The 20,475-nt window shown below is 37.0% G+C and overlaps 1 protein-coding gene across 8 annotated transcripts in view; it reads left to right on the top strand.

Annotated features, from left to right (window-relative positions):
- MBNL1 (muscleblind like splicing regulator 1) overlaps positions 1 to 20,475 on the top strand; it is a 202,478-nt gene that overhangs the window by 35,528 nt on the left and 146,475 nt on the right. Inside the window, exon 1 of one of the 8 annotated variants that reach the window (XM_047728277.1) lies at positions 20,022 to 20,430. The exons of the other annotated variants lie outside the window; for them this stretch is intronic. The gene's annotated coding sequence lies outside the window, so the exon portion shown is untranslated. Of the gene's footprint in view, positions 1 to 20,021; positions 20,431 to 20,475 lie in introns of those variants that run through there. 8 annotated transcript variants of the gene reach the window in all.

Here is a 20,475-nt window from a genome sequence, read left to right on the forward strand (position 1 = left end):
TCACTTATCTTCCTCATGTGGTTATTTTATGCTTTCATGTTCTCTCATATTCACACACCAGTCTGTGTTCTCAGCCACTGTGTGGCATAGCTTACGATTTTAAGAGATAAACTGTTAATTGAAGACTTGTTCTGCTGGAAACATGTCACTTTGCTAACAAATTCCTCTCTTCATAGAGCTATTTAGAACACATACCAAATGAAATTATATAATGTCTGGAGAAGGAAAATGGAAGAATCTTATGCCATTGCTTTTGGCATCAAAGGAAAACCCTCTGTTAATTTAGCAAATATCGATTGAGTACGGGGTATCCATGGGCTACCTATCATGCTCTGTCCTTCAGAGGATAAAGAGGTGAGTAAGATATGCCCTGATCTTAAAGTAGTTTCCAGTGTAGTGATAGAAATATTCACAAGTAATGTACGGGCAAAACAAAGTGGGCACAGGAGCCAAGAATAGGCTGCCTGTGGGCAGAGTGTGGAATTTGCCTAAAACCATCCAGTAGACACATTAACTCTTTACACGCTCTGTATGTGGGAGAAAAGACAAAGCCATCCCATGATTTATTTTAATTATGTGATTTCATATTTAAACTGCTTATATTTCTGTCTCAGTGTTTGATAAAGAAGCATGACCCAAATGTAGTGTCATTCTAGACTAGACAGAAAAGATTATTTTATTTATGGGGTTGGCACTCTGGGAGAAAGGTGAGGACACCTCATTTATCAGAAGCGTCTTCATGCTCATTCCTTGATGAGGAGAGTAAATCACTCCATATTGACAGTCAAGTTTCAGAGCCTGCAACTTTCGTGTTAACAGAGAAGCAAAGACTATAAGAGAGAGGTGTGTTATACCTAACTTTAATGACAAAAGGTTTTGGATATGCACATGATGCTCTATTTCCTCCAACTTTTTCTTTGTGAGCAGGAAATAAAGCTGTATTTTGTAGGCCAGCTTCCAAAAAGTGCAACTGTTAAGACCCCATTCAGCTGTGAAGTGTTTGTCCCTCGTTTCCAGCATTTAAGCTGCAGTCTCAGAAGACTCAGAATTTTTCTTTTATTGCTTACCATTATTCATTTTTAATCAAAAACATTTCTTTAAAGCCCATGGCATAAAAAGCTTCATGATAAGCTTTTGACTGAAATTTTCAAGAGAAATTAAGGATATACCTTCTGCTTTTCTGAAGTTTACAGCCCAAAGAAAAAGGTCCATTTTTAGGGAAATAATGAAAACAACCAAACCACAAAAGGACCAGCCTGTTAGCAATCGTAATAATTATAAAAACAGCAACTTACTCGGTAGGAACTTATTCTATCCCATATGTGACCATATATGGTTCTTGTATGGTGTTTTGAGATTTGGGCGGTGCCGTCCCTCTCTCTAGTTTACAGGTGAGAAAATGGACAATTGGCAAGGTTAAGGTCAGGTAATTTGCCCAGGGGTCATGTAGCACAGTACTGGCAGTGCCGCGATCCTAACCCAGAGGTTCTGCTGTTTGTTTGTCTGCTTGTTTCCATTCGTCTGGTATGAATTAAGTACACAAATATTGACAGCAATGTCAGTTTGAGACCTAATCCAAGTTGGTTCTGAAAAGACTACATGAAGGGAAGATATGAAAGATGGCTTTGGAAGCATTGTGGTCATAAAACATCAGAAGAGATGATGAAGTGGACTTTGAAGTTTTGCTGGCTTGGAAAGAAGAGCTCGATCAAATGGTCTAATGTGCCTGTGTGGTTTGCGTAGTATTAGTTCTCCTCACACCTAATACCCTCTACCCCGGCACTCACCGAGATCAGCAGAATCTACTTTTAGACTCAAAATCTTTGCCACCTGTGAAGTTTCTGATGTCACTTCTGAATGACAGAGCACTCTGCCAATTGCTCAGTTGGATGACTTAAAGTGGCACATTTTAAGAAGTGTCTTGAGCCCAAAAAGAGTGTTGCAAATGTGCTTCTCATTTATTCAGCTGCATTATTGAAAGCATTAGAGAATTCAGTTCATTTCTCTCATCACTAAAATATAGAAATCTTATTGCCAATATTAAAATAATAACATTTTATTGAGAATTGACATTCACTTGAAGATGTCTGATTGAATGTTCTCACTTTCCCTCATAACCCTAACACGGTAATTAGAGCATGTGCAGGTGTGTGTCTTGTGTGCCTATAGGTGTGTTGGTCTACCATCCTTCCAGGTACATATCCTTTATAAAGGATTATGGAGTAGTACATAAGTTACAGTTAAAAATAGAATAACTGTATGAGGTAAATAGGTACATTCACTAACTAATGTTTAGGAATTTGCTCTGAAATATTTATTTAATACCATTTTCTGGTTCTCTGCACTGACAGCAAGCAGTACTTGTGAAAATGTAGACCCTACGTGGAAATAAAATGAAAGATATTCTGATAGGTAGGTGTCAGTTTGAATACACCATCACTCCAATAGTTTTTAAGGCTTGAGATCAAATAGTTGGTAGAGACTGTTATTAAGAATCTTCTGTGTCTTAATGAATTGATCTCCATTGCTCTTTTCTTCCATTGGTGTTCAACTCTAACCAATTCATACAGCAACAGTTTTGTTTATAAATGACCTGACACTCATGGATTTGGAAAATACCTTCCCTTTACGTACCAAGAATTCTCAGGCATGTTTTTTAAGAGGAATATGCCATGCTAATATACTAATTTTTTGGCAAGAAAATGAAGCACCTATATTTCAGTTCAATAGTTCTGTGATAAATGAAGTATAATTAAATGTGCAGATTCTGCAACATTCACTTAAATATTAATTTGGGTTCTTTTATATTCTAGGCACTGTGCTAGGCATTGAATACATAATGGTTAACATAAGCAGATATAATTATACAAGTGCAATTATAAAATTTAGACAACTCTCAAATTTCATATTGGCCATTGTAGAAATAGTGACATATTATTATTGTTCTTACGCCACAAAATTTAAATAATCTTTTCAGGTGATTAAAAACCTATTATTTATAGATGTCAATAAATATTTATTTTACATGAAATAAATGAAAACTCTATCCATGTTAGGTTTCCTGTGTATCAGGGATGTATTTTATTTTCATGTAAAGAAAAGTACCACTGTATGCTTAGAATATGCTTTTACTATTATGCAAGAGAAATGGCATCACAAAGTATTGCAGAAAGAGAAAACTCAATTTTGAGTGGCAGCTCAATATTCTGAGTTTGAAAGGTCAGGCTGGTACAGGAGACTCGGGTTTGCCACTCAATCTCATGCAGAATGCTGTGACAGCCAGGGCTGATACAGCTGAAAATATCTGTAGCCTTGGAAGCCTTGTAAGTTTTAGAAGGTCATTTTGGCATCTAGTAGGAACACTGATTCGCATGGAAGGTCAAACTGGACAGCTGGCAAAAAAAGAAAAAGAAAATAGGTTGCTGAACTCAGCCATTGTAGATTTTAGACTAATTGTCCCTTGCAGTAACTGGGTATCCTCATCCAGCGTGACCATCTTTCACTGAAATATTTGTAGAGGAGTACACTTTACTTGATGGTGAATTCTAGATTTTATTTATCTGACACACACACACACACACACACACACACACACACACACACAATGAGAGAGAAAGAACACAAGCAGGGGGAGTGGGAGAGGGAGAAGCAGGCATCCCGCCAATGCAGGGAGGCCGACGCAGGGCTCGATCCCAGGACCCTGGGATCATGACCTGAGCTGAAGGCAGACTTGCTTAACAACTGAGCCACCTGGGCACCCCTTGATGGTGAATTCTAATAAGTTCTCTTTTCTCTTCTGAAACTTTTCAGTATCCCATCTACAACCTTACCTGGTACCAGGACAGACATTACTTCCATTTTATGTGTGATGTATGCTCCATCCAAAAAGATGTGAGTTGGCTTATAACAGTAAAGTGCACATAAAATAGGACTGTAAAAAAGAGACCTAACAAATCAATTAGAAGGAAAAGGGATGAAACAAGTACTTGAGATGAAATCGAGCCCTAAATTTATCTCTCAGCTTTCTGGCATCCAAAGCAAAAGATTTAGGAAGTAGAAAAATCCCGAGTTTACTTAATAGGATCTCTTCAGATCTCATGTACGGTCTTATTCTTAGCCCTTAGGGTGTTAAGTTAAATACTCTGACTCCGTCCTTGGGTGAAATCTTGAAATCGATGAATTCCAATTAATTAAGAAATGAAGCCCAAATTCTTCAGCCTGGCCTTCAAGGCCCTTACTGATTTGGTTCCAGTCCCCAAACGCAGCTTTATTTCCCGCCAGCCCCATGGCACGTGGGTGCTCCATACAGACCAGTTCCCCCAGTGCTCGTGTTCTGTTCTTTCCCATACCCCTGTCTTTTCTGGCTCTATTTCTGCCTTCTGGATTGCATTCCTTTTTGTCTCTAACCAAATGAGATTCATCCTTCTATCTTTCCATCTTAAATGTCTTATGCATCATGAAACCACCCCTGACCTCTCTCTCCTTTAACTCCCTGAACTTTATTGTTATCTCTGTTGTGTACTTCTCACTTTCTTTTATTGTGTACAGAAAAGGTGTGTTTGTTTTATGTTCCCCCCCGTAAGTGGTAAATTCTTCACAGCTGGATCCATGTATTAATACCCTCTGTAGGGGCGCCTGGGTGGCTCAGTGGGTTAAAGCCTCTGCTTTCAGCTCAGGTCATGATCCCAGGGTCCTGGGATCGAGCCCCGCATCGGGCTCTCTGCTCAGCAGGGAACCTGCTTCCCCCTCTCTCTCTGCCTGCCTTTCTGCCTACTTGTGATCTTTGTCTGTCAAATAAATAAATAAAATCTTTAAAAAAAATAGCTTCTATGTCTAGGTTATGTATAAAGGGCCATCAATAAACTGTTTATATAATCAAGACATAGATATAATTTTATCTGTGTATTGTTTATTTTTGATGAATGTGTTTATTCATTTAACAAGGTTATTGTATGTGTTGGACATATTTGGATTTCTTTTAGGAAAATATTTCTTTTTCTAGGAGAGTGGAGAAGAAAAAAGAACTAAAATAAATGAATAAAAAATAAATAAGCTATTTTTTAATTGTTTTGACTTTGCACCTTCATATTTGAAAACAATGCATTATTTACCATTTCTTTGTGGCATAAGGCAACTAATATAATACAGAACAGGTTTGTTACATGTAAAAGAAAAATATCATTTATGCTGTTTCAAACCCTCAGTGCTTTCTCTCTAGTGTACTTTTCTATGGTTTTAACAGCTGTCAAAAGATCTGTCCAACTCTACATGGCTTAGAAGTGTTTTAGACAGTTGTTCTATCCCCTTCACTGCTTTTCAAACACTGTTTTAGTAGTTGATATAGATCACCCTTACTATATGCAGACTTGCTTAGCACATATTCAATTTTATACTTTTAGAGCAGCATTTCATTTTACTTATAGGGAAGGTTTCTAGCTGATACATTTTAAGCTCCTGTAATGAAAGCTCTGAAGAAAATGTGGGTTCTTCTTGCTCAGAGGGCAGACAAAAATAAAATTATGCTCACAGACCTCTTCCTCAACAATTAATATTGAAATCAGTTACTGAGTATTTACAACCCTGTAATGCATTAATTACTAGATTAAAATTGATTAACAGTCTCAAGAAGCTTATAGACGTGGTGTGTAATTTTCACATCCCTAAGTGTACATTATTAGTGTCGAGTGCATACCCATGGACATACAAGGACAGTAGCAGCCATCTCTCAGCTCATCTTATCTCCTTTAGAATCTATATGCGAGCCTTTCTCTTTTGCTTAAATATCAGCACAAACCCTGGGTGATAGAGTTGTTGCTACTCTACTATGTCCCACTCCAGTCCCATTCTCTCTGTTTTTATCATAGTTCTGGTCATTGTCATTTCTTTAAAGCTTGGCGTTAAATTGCCAGCATGTGTTGTGAAAGAAATTTTAAAGCTGGATTTAGAAGACCTGATTTGGGATCCTGATTCTTCCATTTAATTAGCTTAGGGGACTTTGGTGAGTCAGTCAAACCGTACAAGCCTCAGTTTGTTTGTTCACAAAGGGCAAGATAATAGAACCATCTCTTAAGAGCTGTGAGGATCAAATGGCAACAATCAGATAAAAATAATTGTATACCTATATATAAAATACTATTTGCTGTGTTGTACAATCATAGAACGTATGAGTTCTGGGGGAAAAAACAAAATTTTCTACTTGGCTCCTCCAGTAGAAACTTGCTATTAAAGAATCAGATGAACACCTGCAGATTTTGTATAAAAACTCAAAAAAGAAATGTAGCATAAACCAACTTCTCAAAAGTTCATCACTCAAGGGTTTATTACTTAATAAAGGAGAGAGCATAGTTTGAAGTTTTATCCAGAATAAAGTGGTTCTTATTGCAAGAAGATTAAGTAATTTCTCTCCCCCCATTAATTTTAACAGAGTTTTTACTTCAATTTAAATGAAGAGCTAGGAAATAAGTCAATCAGAGAAAGACAATAATATGATTTCACTCAGATGTGGAATATAAGAAACAAAACAGAGACACATAGGGGAAGGGAGGGAAAAATAAAAGAAGACAAAATCAGAGAGGGAGACAAACCATAAGGGACTCTTAATCATAGGTAACAAACTGAGGGTTGCTGGAGGGGAGGGGGTGGGGTATTGGGTAACTGGGTGATGGGCATTAAGGAGGACATGTGATGTAATGAACACTGAGTGTTATATAAGATTGATGAATCACTGAACTCTACCTTTGAAACTAATAATGCACTATATGTTAATTAACTGAATTTAACTAAATAAAATAAATGAAGAGCTAGTTTTTTGTTATATATGAAGACCATGATTTGACTAATTCCCTCATAAAAGTTTTTCCTTATTCTTTGGATACGCATACACAGATGCACATACAAACATACGTAGATACCTACCCATCCATTCATAAATTAATTCCTATTTCATACCTATGTTATTAACAGTTGATCTTATAGTGTGGTGATTGAGTAGGTGCTTAATTGTTTCTTCATCTTTTTACAAAATGACTTCACTATTAAAATTATTCTTATTGTTAGTGAGAAATAAGAAATCTAAGTATCACTGGCTTTAAAGAATTTAGTGTGTGTGTTTATACATAATGGTTTATTAGACATTTAAATGATAGAACAATATGAAGTTTGAAGATCTCATTATGATTGCCTTTTAAATATAACCGTGCATTTCTTCAGATATCCTGGGAATTTTTTTTTTTTTTTAATAAGCTAAGTAACTTTTGCATGCTAACTTGGAGTGACTATTGAACGGGATGAGAATATAAGTGGTTTGAGACATGATGAGTAGTATCTTAGAGTGATGTGGAGGAACATGCATGGTGCCTGATTAAAAATAATACTTTAAAAAGTGAATATAACAGAATTTTGCATAACATTTTGCAGGTGGGTCAAGTTTCTAAAGTAATTCATAGACCTTAGTAAGAAACCTTGTTACCAAATCTCAAACAGTCCGACTTTTCAGGCAGATATTCTGAGTTCTTTGGAAGTTTTTGGGTAGATAGGTAGTAAACAGTCTTTGGTGGAAGTAATATTTTAGATTCAGTTGATTATAATTGCCAAAATTTAATGAGATTAAGAATAACCCGGAGGAGTTCAATTAAAATGTAGATTCCTGGTCTTTATCCTGAATTGGTTTAAGGTAGGCCTTAGGAATATATATATTTTAATAGTCATCGCCAGGTGACTGATGCAGATAGTCCAAGACTCTTTCTAGAGCATCAGTATCCAAGAACAAAAGTGTCCCTGTTAATAAACTGTTGGCAGTTGTTTGAGTTTATTAGCGACCATCAGTGCACTGTAATTGGCCATGGAAAGCTGGTCATTGCTTTTTAAGTGTATCTGAGGCTGATGGAGACACACAGAACCTTAATCACTGTCTCATTAGAAGGGTGTGGTCGGCTCTTTGGATTTCCACGTGTGACAGCTTTTTTGGAATCGCAGAACCTTATAGGTAATTAAAATAACTAAGAAGGGGGTGTTCTTTTTCTATTTAGCAAAGGACCCAAACCTCAGATCCCATATTAGTTTGTTCATAGTGTGTTCAGTCTGTGTACTCTTTTGGAAAGTACAGAATGCTAAGAATGAAATCTTTGATTTCCTAGGAGAAGCAAGACCTTATTTACACTTGACAACATGGTAAAGTCATGTTGTGAAAAAGAATAAAAGCATTTAAAAAGACCTACATTTTGCCAGCGAACCATCGTACTTGTTTATTCTGTGAGCTGTTACTTAGTAACTGAGGAAGAGTTTGAGGAAGGCAGCGTGAGGGGAGAATGTTTTATTCTCTAACAGGATATAGGTCTATTGGCAAAATCCTACAAGAATACATACTTACCTTTGTTGTTTTAATTGAATGGACTTGGTGCCTCAGGGAAGCACTCTACTCCAGGGTCAGAAATGACTACATGAGGAGTCCCAGCTTCGGGGGAAATTACCACATGAGAAAATGTGTGTAGGCCTACATGAGTTCACCACACTTCTATTGTGCCTTAGCTAGTTTGATAATGCCTTGCATTATTTATAGTAGTTGTCAGAAACCATTTCCTTTAGTCGATTTGTGTCTAAAAAAGGAGATGGAGGGGGGAGCAGGATATTTTCTGACATTTGTAGAAATAATGTGTTAAAAAAAAGCATTCCCTTAATCAGATGACATTGTGCTGTCAGTGATTTCCAAATATAACATGCTCTGCAGACTCTTTTAACTACACATTCTGTTTTTATTAATAAGAAAAGAATAGTAAGCTGTATATTGTCCATTTTGATACTCTGTCAACCCAGACATTCATTCAGACTCCCAGTTCTTGTTCTTCAGCAGATTATTACAAAATGTAAATATTAGGATTGTTTTACGGTAAAATGGTTTATTTTGAGATAATGGGAGTTGAAAAACTGATTTTACAAATGTTTTCATTGATTAGCTGCCATCTGAGGGCTAATGGTTGAAAATATTTTGTGAAATACAAAGACAAGGTTTTAAGTTCTGCTTGTAGGAGAAAAGACGGAAAAGACGCATCATACCTTTGGCCTATTCCCACAATAGAAATTTACAATCTTTTTGTTGTTGTTTTTGAAATTTACAGTCTAGATATAGGGATTGTATCTTTTAAAGGCCTGTAATAGATTTAGCAATATAAAAAAGCAGTGTTCACTGTTGGTGGAGGCACAGATTGGTGAATATTTTCTTATAGGAAGCTCATTGTTCGTAGTTACTATATACATATATATTATGTTGTAAGTATGTTATTGAAACCACTCAATGTAAGAATAGTTTTATACATACATTACAGTGTTGCTTATGAGAAGTTAGCATTAACCTAGGTGGCTGCTATTAAAAAAAAATGGACAAAGAGTGGAATAATACATAGTTATTGAAAAGTATTTACATTGACCTATGTGTATTGACAAAGAAAGGTCATCATGTTCTGGAAAGCAAGCCTCAGAAAAATATACTTGTTAGTATGTTTCCATAATTTCTATAAGATAAACTTATGAGTGTGTATATGTAGATATGTTTATTTGTATGTGAATGCGCATAGATAAAGGACTGTATATACTGTACTAATAAGAGGTTACCTTTGGGATGGTAGGGGGTTTGATTTGGCAGTGGAGTGCGGTGGGAGCGTTCAGCTGGACTTTATTAAAACCCTTCTGTATGATTTAAATTTATTATAATTGAAAAGCATTCATTTAGCAATGTCTAAAACCAATGAAAGGGAGAAAGAAAAGATGTAGACTTGATGTATGTAATTCATGTAAATTACTTGCTAGAGATTTTTGTTCATCATTTCAATTTGTACTTTACTATCTCTTCTATTATTTAGTAGTTTCTATCTCTATTAGCCGTATAATTTATACCCTGCTTCACAGTACACCCGAAAAGCAGAACCATAGTTAAGAGTGCAAATTGCCAATTGACTTTGGAATAATTTAGATTATTGTAGTCACTGGCAGTGTGGAAGTCTAGGCCTGGAGGGAGAAAAGAAAACTTAAATAAACTGTGTTTGGTTCAAATTTTAATTTGCTCCTGAGCTTTATAATTCTCATATGAGAATCCTTTATTCTCATAGTCCTAATTATACCACTTCATAGGTTTTTATTTTATTTGACATCTCTTTCTGAATGTGAGTTCTGTGAAGACATGACATTTTCATGTATGTCTGCCAAAAAGGTCCTGTGTATCAGTGACTTAGAGATTCTAGGTCTGCATCGTTTGATGCATTTATAATGAGATTTCAGTTGTTAGATATGCTAGAAATTCAAGGACTTAGAGGGACACAGAGGTGTGGTAAACAGTGTACATGTAGCTAAAAAAGCAGGTATCATATAGACAAATTCTCTTTCCAGTTAATATTATGTTTTCAGACTTGCAGATTTCAGTGTGTTTCTCTTTTTATAAAAACTCGGTATATTTACACACACGCGCGCACACACACACACACACACACACACACACACCCACAGGAATGTTATGCAGCCATAAAAAGAATTAGACTTTGCTATTTGCAACAACATGGACATACCTAGGGGGAGGTTATTATGCTAAGTGAAGTAATTCAGACTGAGAAGGACAGATACCATATGATTTCACTAATATGTGGAATCTAAAAAAAAAAAATGAATAAGCCAACAAAAAGCAGAATCAAACCTATAAATTCAGAGAACAAATTAATGGTTGCCAGAGTGGAGGGGATAAGAGGATAGGCAAAATGGGAAATAAGAGTAACAAATACAAGTTTCCAGTTAAGGAATGAATAATTCTTGGGAATAAAAGGCACAGTATCTTCAGTGGTATTATAGTAGCATTGTATGGTAACAGATGGTAACTCCACTTTGGTGAGTGTAGCATAATATATAAACTTGTCCAGTCACTGTGTTGTATATTTGAAACTAATGTAACATTGTGTGTCAACTATATTCAAGTAAAAAAAATTATGTTAAGCCTTGTAAGAAATACTGAGACCTCTAGGCATGAACTAAATACGCCTCCCTAAGTGGACTGGCTTTTAAAATTCAAGGCTTCTGCAAAATTCAGTTTGAAGATCTGGGTTATTATATAGCAATTGCAATAATATGAGCATAATTTGTTGTTGCGTGCATCTCAGACTTAGTTAAGTATGTGAGTTATAGGGAATCTTCTTCAAAGGATACTTAAGCTACACTGAAGTGAAAATAGGAGTTATCAGTGCATGTCTTTGTTTCATTACATATCTTCCTCCTTTAAATTAGGGGAAAGCAGGGACGCCTGGGTGGCTCAGTTGGTTGGACGACTGTCTTCGGCTCAGGTCATGATCCCGGGGTTCCAGGATCAAGTCCCACATCGGGCTCCCAGCTCCATGGGGAGTCTGCTTCTCCCTCTGACCTTCTCCTCGCTCATGCTCTCTTTCACTGTCTTTCTCTCAAATAAATAAATAAAATCTTAAAAAAAAATAAATTAGGGAAAAGCAATGGGGTCTTGACTCACTATTAATTAGGGAAAATAGAATTCTTATTTATATGTGAGGGTATGTGAATTTGTGATTTTTTTAAAAGCTGAAGTTAAACAGATTCTAATATTTTATTGTTATCAGAAATAAGTTTATTTAAAGAGATAAATTTTAAAGTTAAATATATCAATAGAAATATTTATAGGATGATTTATATTTATAGAATAATTTATAGCTTGAGTATTTGTAAAGTTTGCAGTAAGTATTTTGACTATTTGAGTATTTGTAAAGTTTGCAGTAAGAGATACATTTGTAAAATGATAGAGATTTTTGCTGATTAAATGGAAAGAAATTGTTTATGTACTGTGTTCTGTCATGAGAAGTCCACTAATTCCTTAAATTGGATACATTAATATAATACCATACTATATTTATAATTGGTTTCATTCATTATATTCTGAAGAATAATTATCTCTTTATAATAATAGAAATCTCTTTATTTAACTATTAACATACATTTTACTTAGATTTCTCATAATGATTAATAATTGCCCACATATTTTGGGCTATCTTCAATAAAAATAAATTAGTGAAATTTCCCAGATTGAAGTCTCTGTGTTAGGTTTTAAATCAGACCTATCTGGAAATTCAAGATTCATCTGTTAAAGTGGAGGTTTTGTACTTAGATATACTTGACAGTATTGAGGGTTATTTCCACATTAGGATTTTAAAAATTCTGAGAAGTGTGACAACTACGATTAAATCTGGCTCTAATAGATATACTTTATTTTTGGTGTACTGTGACTCACATGCACTGTCTCTCTATGTACATACGTATACACATATATATATACAGATATATGTACACATACATATATATGTAATATATATGTCAACATGAGAAGAAATGACCATATATATATATATATATATATATATATATATATATAAAAGAAATGACCATACATATATATGTATGGTCATTTCTTGGGTTGACTTTAAAATTTAGCTCAATTGGTTGAGTCTGCTCAAGTGAAAAACAGGCACAGGTTAATTGTGGAGAGGACCTTAATGACCACCAGTTGTGAGAGTGATTTCTGCCCTGGAAGGAAAGTTGGGACAGTGGGACAGAGAGGTATGCATGTAGCAGATCTCACTGATGCACGGGGCGCCATGTTTTCTCACTGACCAACTTCATAGTTCTTTTTGAGTTGGGCAATAACAATATTAGGGAAGCATAGATGAATTTGCTACCATTTCTCATGCAATGAAGATTATATTTAAACATGTTTTAAGCTGAAGTGCCACCAACCTTGTAGGAGGGTAGGTGATACTATTCAAAAGATAGAAATGTAAAAAATTTAAAACTAAGATTTTGGCCCCCAGTTACTATGCCAAATAAAATTAACTCATTTGGGTAAACTTTAGAATCAAAGTCTATAATTATGGCATTGCACTGAGAATAACAATATCATGTTTTGGCATTCTCAGTTTTGTCATGCTAATTTCACACTGGTAGATTCCATTTGGGTCAATGTATTTTTGTTCCTGAAAATGGCCAGAATGGTGAGATTTGTTTTTTCCTACCATTTTAGCTCTTGAGCACCTAGCAGCATTATTAATTTTGTTGTAGTTTGAGTTCTGAGTTCCTTTTTGTTATTTTGAAATATTAAATGATACGGACAGCTCAGGAATGACTGTGTAAGGTTAACAAGATGACTTCTTTGTATAATATGTAGAGTAGACAAAACACTAAATAGGCTTAATGTTTTTTTCTGAAGAATGATAAAGTGGCATTATAGTATTATGTCATTATACTTTCTTGTAGAATAGCCGGAAATGTTAAAAATCTACCTGTTTGAATATCAGAAAAATTTGCAAATTTTCCCTTCTTTTGCCAGAACTGAAGACTGATTCTGTCAGGAAGTCACAGATGATTATTTAGGTGTTGTAAATTTGCAAAGCCACATGTAACTATTTTACATTATTCTGTGGATAAGAAAATCTTCCATCCACTTCATAATTGAGGAGGTACATAAATACAGTCCTTTGTTGACTTCATTGTCTATGCTCTCTTTCTGGTGAGTGGAGTTTGATGCTGGTTTCAGTCAGTTATAAAGGTGACAGAGCCAGTGTATCAAACAGGCCTTGTACCTTATATAAAGTACTTACAAACTAGTATTCAGATATACTAAGAAATATTTACTCATCCCACAAACAGACTTTCTCTGGACGAGGCCCTTTCGGTTCTGGCTGTTGAGTGGAGAACTGGCTTGGAGAGCTGCCTGCTGTCATGGAACTTACATATTAATGGCAAAAGTAGATGATAAGCAGATAGTAAGATAGGTACATAATATCACACCAAATACTAACAAGTGCCTCAAAGAAAAAAAAAGAAAGGTAAAGATCTGGCAAGCCTGTGCTGGTATTGAGAGAGAAAGTTGGATACTCTTTGATAGTGGCTGGAAAAGCTTCCAGGAAGATAACTTTGCAGTAGGGACCAGATGAAGACCAAATTAGGTGCAAAGCTAGTGAGCCAGTATACAGAAGAAGTACAACCTGCCATCATGATGTTTATCTTCTAACGATCTCAAGGCTTTTAATTTTTTTTTTTTATTTTGCCTGATACAGGAGAATATTCAAAATTCACTTTTTAATCATTGCATCGAGGCTTCCTGTTTTCTTTGGTCTTAAATATCAATACTGGAGGGACAATAATCATTTTTCTATTGAGTGCTAGTCAATCAGTTGCTTTTGGAATTCTAATCTTTGGCAATAGTGTATCTTCTAATCATGGCCCCTTCATTATCCTTCTGGTAAGGGATCACTTGGTGATTTAGGATATTGAGCCCTCCAGAATTGTAAAGGAGTACTTTGACAGACTGTAGATGACTTACTTGAGTTGAGTAAACTTTCCTTTTCTTGGTAGCAGCTTGTCACTCTAACACAGCGCAATGCGTCCGAGTGGCCGGGCACATTAACAGTCAGCATGTGTGGTTAAAAGTTATCTTTTTTTCTCAGCAGTATTTCTAAAACTTCAGTTATTTGCATATCTCCTTCATGATTTTTGCCGATATATTTACTTAGGGTTTTTGTTTTTGTTTGTGTTTGTTTGTTTGTTTTTGGTATATTAGTTTTACTCTCTAAATTACTTTTATTAAATGTGAGCTTCTTTCTAAGCAATGCTATCCATGTGATCACAGGCTTGATAAGCTAGTTTTTACATTCTGAAGCATCTATTAAAATATGTTGTTTCTGCCTCACTTAAAATGGCCATAGGTGCACCAGTAGTGTGCTTACCCCTTGCTGAGAAACACTGATCTCAGTGTTTTGTTATATGGAGTTGAATACTGCTGAAGACTGCATTAACCCATTCAGACTGCAGTTTTCCCCCTGTAATAACTAACGGTCTTGTTACTCTATTTAGGACCTTAATGAGTAGAGAAATGGCTTGTACGGCTTCCAGAAATGCCTAGTTGGTTTGCATACTGAAATCTCTGTTAATATTTGGGGCAAGCCCTGGGCAAAATTGTATTGTGAGTTAATTCACTAATGTCATGCATTGCTAATTATGGACTTGTTGACCTTAGTGAGTGGGGGGGGGGAGTTACGGTTTGGGGCAAGGGGCTTCTTTTTGTCAACTTCAAACATATGGTGAAATTGGCTTTCTTTTCCAGTTAGGTTGAAGCTGTCTTAGTAAATAAAAAACAAAACAAAGTGAAACAAAACAAAAAAAAAATAAAACCAAACCTCAAATAATTCCTCTGTTAACTTCCTTAATATGTAAGCTATTTCAAAATCAAAAGCTTATGAAAAAAGTCCCCAAAATTCCCAGCTAACTGCTCTGGGAGGCAGTAGGACCAGCCTCCCTATATATGGTTCAAAAGAACTGAAATGATGATCACACATATATGACTAAGACATTTAACCTTGCTCATAGAAGCCATCCAGTCTCCAAAACAGAATTTCAGTCTCCTACCTTGAAAGCACCCATTTAGCCTCTGTTGCAGTGTGTAGGCAGCCCTTAAGTAGTCATACAAAGCTATCCACTGTCCGTTTTGATGCTAATATATACCATGCGACTCATTATTAGCAATATACCACACTGTTTTACTTTATCCTTGATCCTTTTCTTAGCTTCCTACCCTCCAGCTTTACATTCATGTCTTTTCCTTTCTATTTCCCTCTTCATATCTTAAAGTAGAAAATGTATGTGATTTCTGATATCACTCAAGGAGAAACTGGATCTTGCTTCTTACGGCCGAACATGCTTATTTGTAGAATGTGTCACGTAATGGGAGAAGCTCTTCAGTTAGTGTTAGGAATTTGATCAATAGGTATAAGAGGGCTTGTGGTTATATCCGTTTTAAGAAGTTTGATTCTTACTGCAAAAACTATTAAATGGTCCAATTTTTTTTCTTTTTTTTTTGGTGCAGGGAAGTTTATTATAATATGTTGAGTATAGGTCAAGCATTTCCTTCAGAACCAATTTACCTCTTAGTAAATATCTTTACAGTAGAAATATTTTCTTCAGTAATATTTACAAACAACACGTAATTTTAGGACAAATAGGTATGTAAGAATTCTTATGATGTAGACATTACCCACACACTTTTAAGCACCTTCTCTATCTCTAGAATAAATATCCATTACTAGTCGAAATAATGTTTTGAGAATTAAGTATTGATCCAAGTCCTACACAACCTTAATTTACTTTATCTTTGATCCTTTTCCAACTATGAAGATTTCCAGTCTTCCGTGAAGTTCTTCTGTTTGAATAAAGAGGAGGATTATAAGATAGTACTATAATCTGATATCAGAAGTTTAGATATAATCTCAGTTCTTTATCCCAGTGCCTCATATCAAGGACTGCAACGCTCATTGCCTGGTGCAGGTACTTTAACAGAGCATAAAGGTTGGTGTCCATTTTGACTGCTCAGTCTCTATGCCTAGATAATAGGAAACATTTTGATTGTCATCTTTGCCTATACATTTGACAATTAAACAGTACTGAACTTACAAATAGATGTCTATCTATAATTTTTTCCAGGAACTCTTTTTGAAGTGAGTAGAATATCTCTGCTACAGAAAAATAAAAATGTCCAAAATACCCATTTGCAAGCATTTTACTAATTAAAGTATATTTTGTGCCTTAGTGAGATTAAGCCTGGATCATGGTAAAAAAAAAAAAAAAAGGAAAAATAATCAACTCTGGAAATGGATTTTGTGGTTGTATTTAGAAATAACCACTGACCAATGAAGATATTTCTAGTGGTACCATTATCCTTTCTCATGCTGTGGGGCCTGGGCCCCACAGGTCATGATGAACTATTTCCTTGCTGTTGGGGATGCGTCCTTATATACATGTTTATTCCTGTGAGTTTGAATAAAATTTATTCATTTATCAAACATTTTAAAAGCATCTGTTATGTTCCAGGAACTGGGATTAAAAAAAAGTGGTGGTAGACCCTGTTGTCAGGGAATTTATAACCTTGGGGGCCAAAGTTCCAAGAGCTATAACGTACCGAGGCTGTTCTGAGATGGATAGTATTTAGCATAGTTGGTGCAGCCGTCCAGAGAAGGTGATACTTGAATAGCAACTTAAACAAGAAGGTATTTACCTAGCCGAAGGGATGAGGAAGTGTGTCACACCAAACAAAGTGTTAGCACGTAATCAGTCCTGGGAGCTACACCAGCATGGCATACGCCAAGAGCCTTCCCAGCTCCCAGCAGTTCCTCTGACTGAGGGAGGGTACTACAGGGGCAGCAATGGGAGAAATCAAAAGGTTAGAATGTGTCGGTTCAAGACAGGAAGGGTTCAAGAAAGAGGGAACTGTAACTGCTGTTAGAGGTCAAGTAAAGATAAGGACTCAGGTAGTCTTTGGATTTGGCTCGAACTAGAGCCTTGACGGCCATTGCTGAACAGAAAGTAGTGAGTGTGGAGGGCACACTGATACAGATTCAAAACTGAAGAAGCAGAAAAACGGCACGTGGAGATGACTCTTTAGACATGGATCTGGGAACAACCGCTGAAGAGCATTAGGGAGAGGAAGGATGCGTAGCCAGGCAGGGTCCCCTTTCTCCTGCTACGCCACCACCTCAAGTTCAGAGCTACTTCGGTATGTTGAGGACTAAGAGAAAGCATGTGGGCAAGGCCGGGTATTCACGGATAGAGAGAATGTAAAGGGAATGGATGTTTTGAGAGGGAGCGAGTCAAGGCTGACGCTTACGGTGTGCAAGGGAAGGCAAAACTGGAAGAGTAAAGTGAAACATACGGAAAGATAGTTTAAAGATGGGTGGTGGGAAGATGAGAGAGGGTTCCTGCCTGAGGGCTGCTCTTTTCACTATGAAATATCTGTGACATGTAAGACCATCATCTGCTGCTAGGGAGAGGAATATGGAGGAGGAAGGGCTTGAAAGTGTTGAAGCTTTAGAAAAGCTGCTGTGTGTTGGGGCGCCTGGGTGGCTCAGTGGGTTAAGCCGCTGCCTTTGGCTCAGGTCATGATCCCAGGTCCTGGGTTCGAGCCCCACATCGGGCTTTCTGCTCAGCAGGGAGCCTGCTTCCTCCTCTCTCTCTGCCTGCCTCTCTGCTTACTTGTGATTTCTCTCTGTCAAATAAATAAATAAAATCTTTAAAAAAAAAAAAAAAAGAAAAAAGAAAAGCTGCTGTGTGGAATGTCTGAGGGAGCTGTCCAGGGCTGGGGGAGGATTCCTAGGCAGTGGGAGGGCCCATGTGACCGGGAATAGAGTAATTGATAGAGGCAGTGGTGGTGTGTGTGTGTTTGTGCTCATGTGTTGTGTTATACATGTGTTTATAGGGTGTGTTCATATGTGTGTTTATGTATTTCTATGCCCTAAAGGTAATTCCAGTCTGGATGTAGTAATCAATCATTTAATTTACCAAAGTTACGGAGCTCCATATATTTTCCATCACTCTGCGGGGCACTGGGGTTCTGAGATGAGTGACGTCGTTTCTGACATATAATTTAGTGGGTCATACATAGAAGGGAGTAACACACCATATGGGGATACAAAGATAATTCAGAAAAGACCGTGCCAATAAATGGGTGGGTAGAGATGGAGAAAGTGACATCTTGGGAGTTTCTTGGAGAAGTGACATCTTAGCTGGCTTCCAAAGTAGGTAAATGGTTGCAGGTGAAGCACTTGAAGATTCCAGCGAGAAGGACAGAAGAGGTTGTTGGCCGCAGCTGGATACATGCTGAAGGCCTGGAGTAGTTGAGAAATCCTGAGTGAGAGCAGAGTCAGGAGGGCGGATGAATCTTAGAGTTTATGACCAACTTGACTTTGTTTTTATATATTCAGGAGGTAGGACCAGAAAGTTTTTTGAAAACAAAAATATTTCTTGAGTTGGTTCTTTTAGCCTTTTTTTTTTTTTAAAGTTGTAGTCTTACTACAGTGTTCCTTAAACCTGGTTTCTGCTAGTTTTTTTGTTTTGTTTTGTTTTGTTTTTTTAATTAGTATTAAGAATGACACTATTGGGGCACCTGGGTGGCTCAGTCAGTTAAAGCATCTGCCCTTCTGCTCAGGTCATGATCCCAGGGTTCTGGGATTGAGCCCTGCTTTGGGCTCCTGGCTCAGTGGAGACTCTGCTTTTCCCTCTCCCTCTGCCTCCCACTCATGCTTGCTCTCTCTAGTGCTCTCTCCCTCTCAAACAAATAAATAAAATCTTAAAAAAAAAAAAAAAAGAGAATGACACTATTAATCCTAAAAGAAATTTTTTCAGAACTATGCTAGATATCCATAGGTAGATCTATTCAGGTTCTATATTTACACATTCATATCCTGTATTCCAGTTTCCAGATCTTGGTTCCACATGTACCATATGCTAATTGACCATATTTGGCCTTAGAAGAAATGTGATCAAACATTATTATATTGTGCCAGTGCCTCTATGGAATGGGAAATTTTTGGAGTTATTAAAACCTTGTTTCCTTTGTTGGTAACATTCAAAAGAAAAAAAAAAAACTATGCACTTTTGTTTCTGTAAGTACTAAGCATTTTCTGAAAGTTTTTTCATCCCGGTTGAAAGAGAAAGTAAGTTGTGAGAGGCAAAAACGCCCTGCTGTTAGGAGCAGCCTCGTAGTAGATCACTGGGCGACAGGGGAGCCCCCAGCCCCCAACCTCCGGCTTCCTCGTACCTCTGAAGTGCATCATGCTGCCCAAATCAAATTGCTCACTTAATATTTAATGTTTCTGCGATGGAATCACTTTCCCCCTTGAGGTTGACTTCAGATTTGCCAGACACACTGACAACACTGCACTCCTTATTTTCCCCACATGACCTCAGCTTCTGCTTAAAAAATGTTCAAATAAAGGATGCTTTTGTTCGCATCTCGCCTGCCTGTGATATATTGACAAAGTGTCTGCCGGCTGAATGGAATAGTTTTACAGTATGAGAGCTGCTTTCAGTGCAGGGGCAGGACTTGGGCTTTAGAAGGAAGTGAATTGGATAGGTCAGGAGAATGTACCATTTGTAAACACCCCTTTCCTTTTTTATTCACGTGTCAGGACAGCGGGAGCAGGCTGTTCAGTGCCTGTCCCTGCGCAGAGCCGGAGGGAAAAGCAGCTTGGAAGTCAGCTGCAATTTTTTAAAAACCTTGCCTTTATTCACCGGTAATGATCTTCAAGTGCTTGGACTTGTCTTAGAAGCTGTTTTGAAAGTAACATGGTTTAGTCCACTAACTGCATGTTGGGTAAATTCAAAACCCACATGCTCGTCCTCTTGCAGTGGAATAAGTCACATCTGATGGACATTTTCTGTGCTTATAGCATAGTAATGAACGTCTGACAGGCACGACCTTTCATAAGACAACCCACACTATTGGCTTTCTGCCCAGAATATTGCTGCAACACTATCTGTGATTGGTTATCTCTCTATCATGCATTGCTTCACAAGGGGAAACGGCCCCTTTTTTTAATAAATCTACGATGGCTGGCTGCGATATGCTTCACTGTAAGTATTGTGTGTGTGTGTGTGTGTGTGTGTGTGTGTGAGATT

This window comes from Lutra lutra, chromosome 1 (assembly GCF_902655055.1).
Source record: "Lutra lutra chromosome 1, mLutLut1.2, whole genome shotgun sequence".
Classification (NCBI taxonomy): domain Eukaryota; kingdom Metazoa; phylum Chordata; class Mammalia; order Carnivora; family Mustelidae; genus Lutra; species Lutra lutra.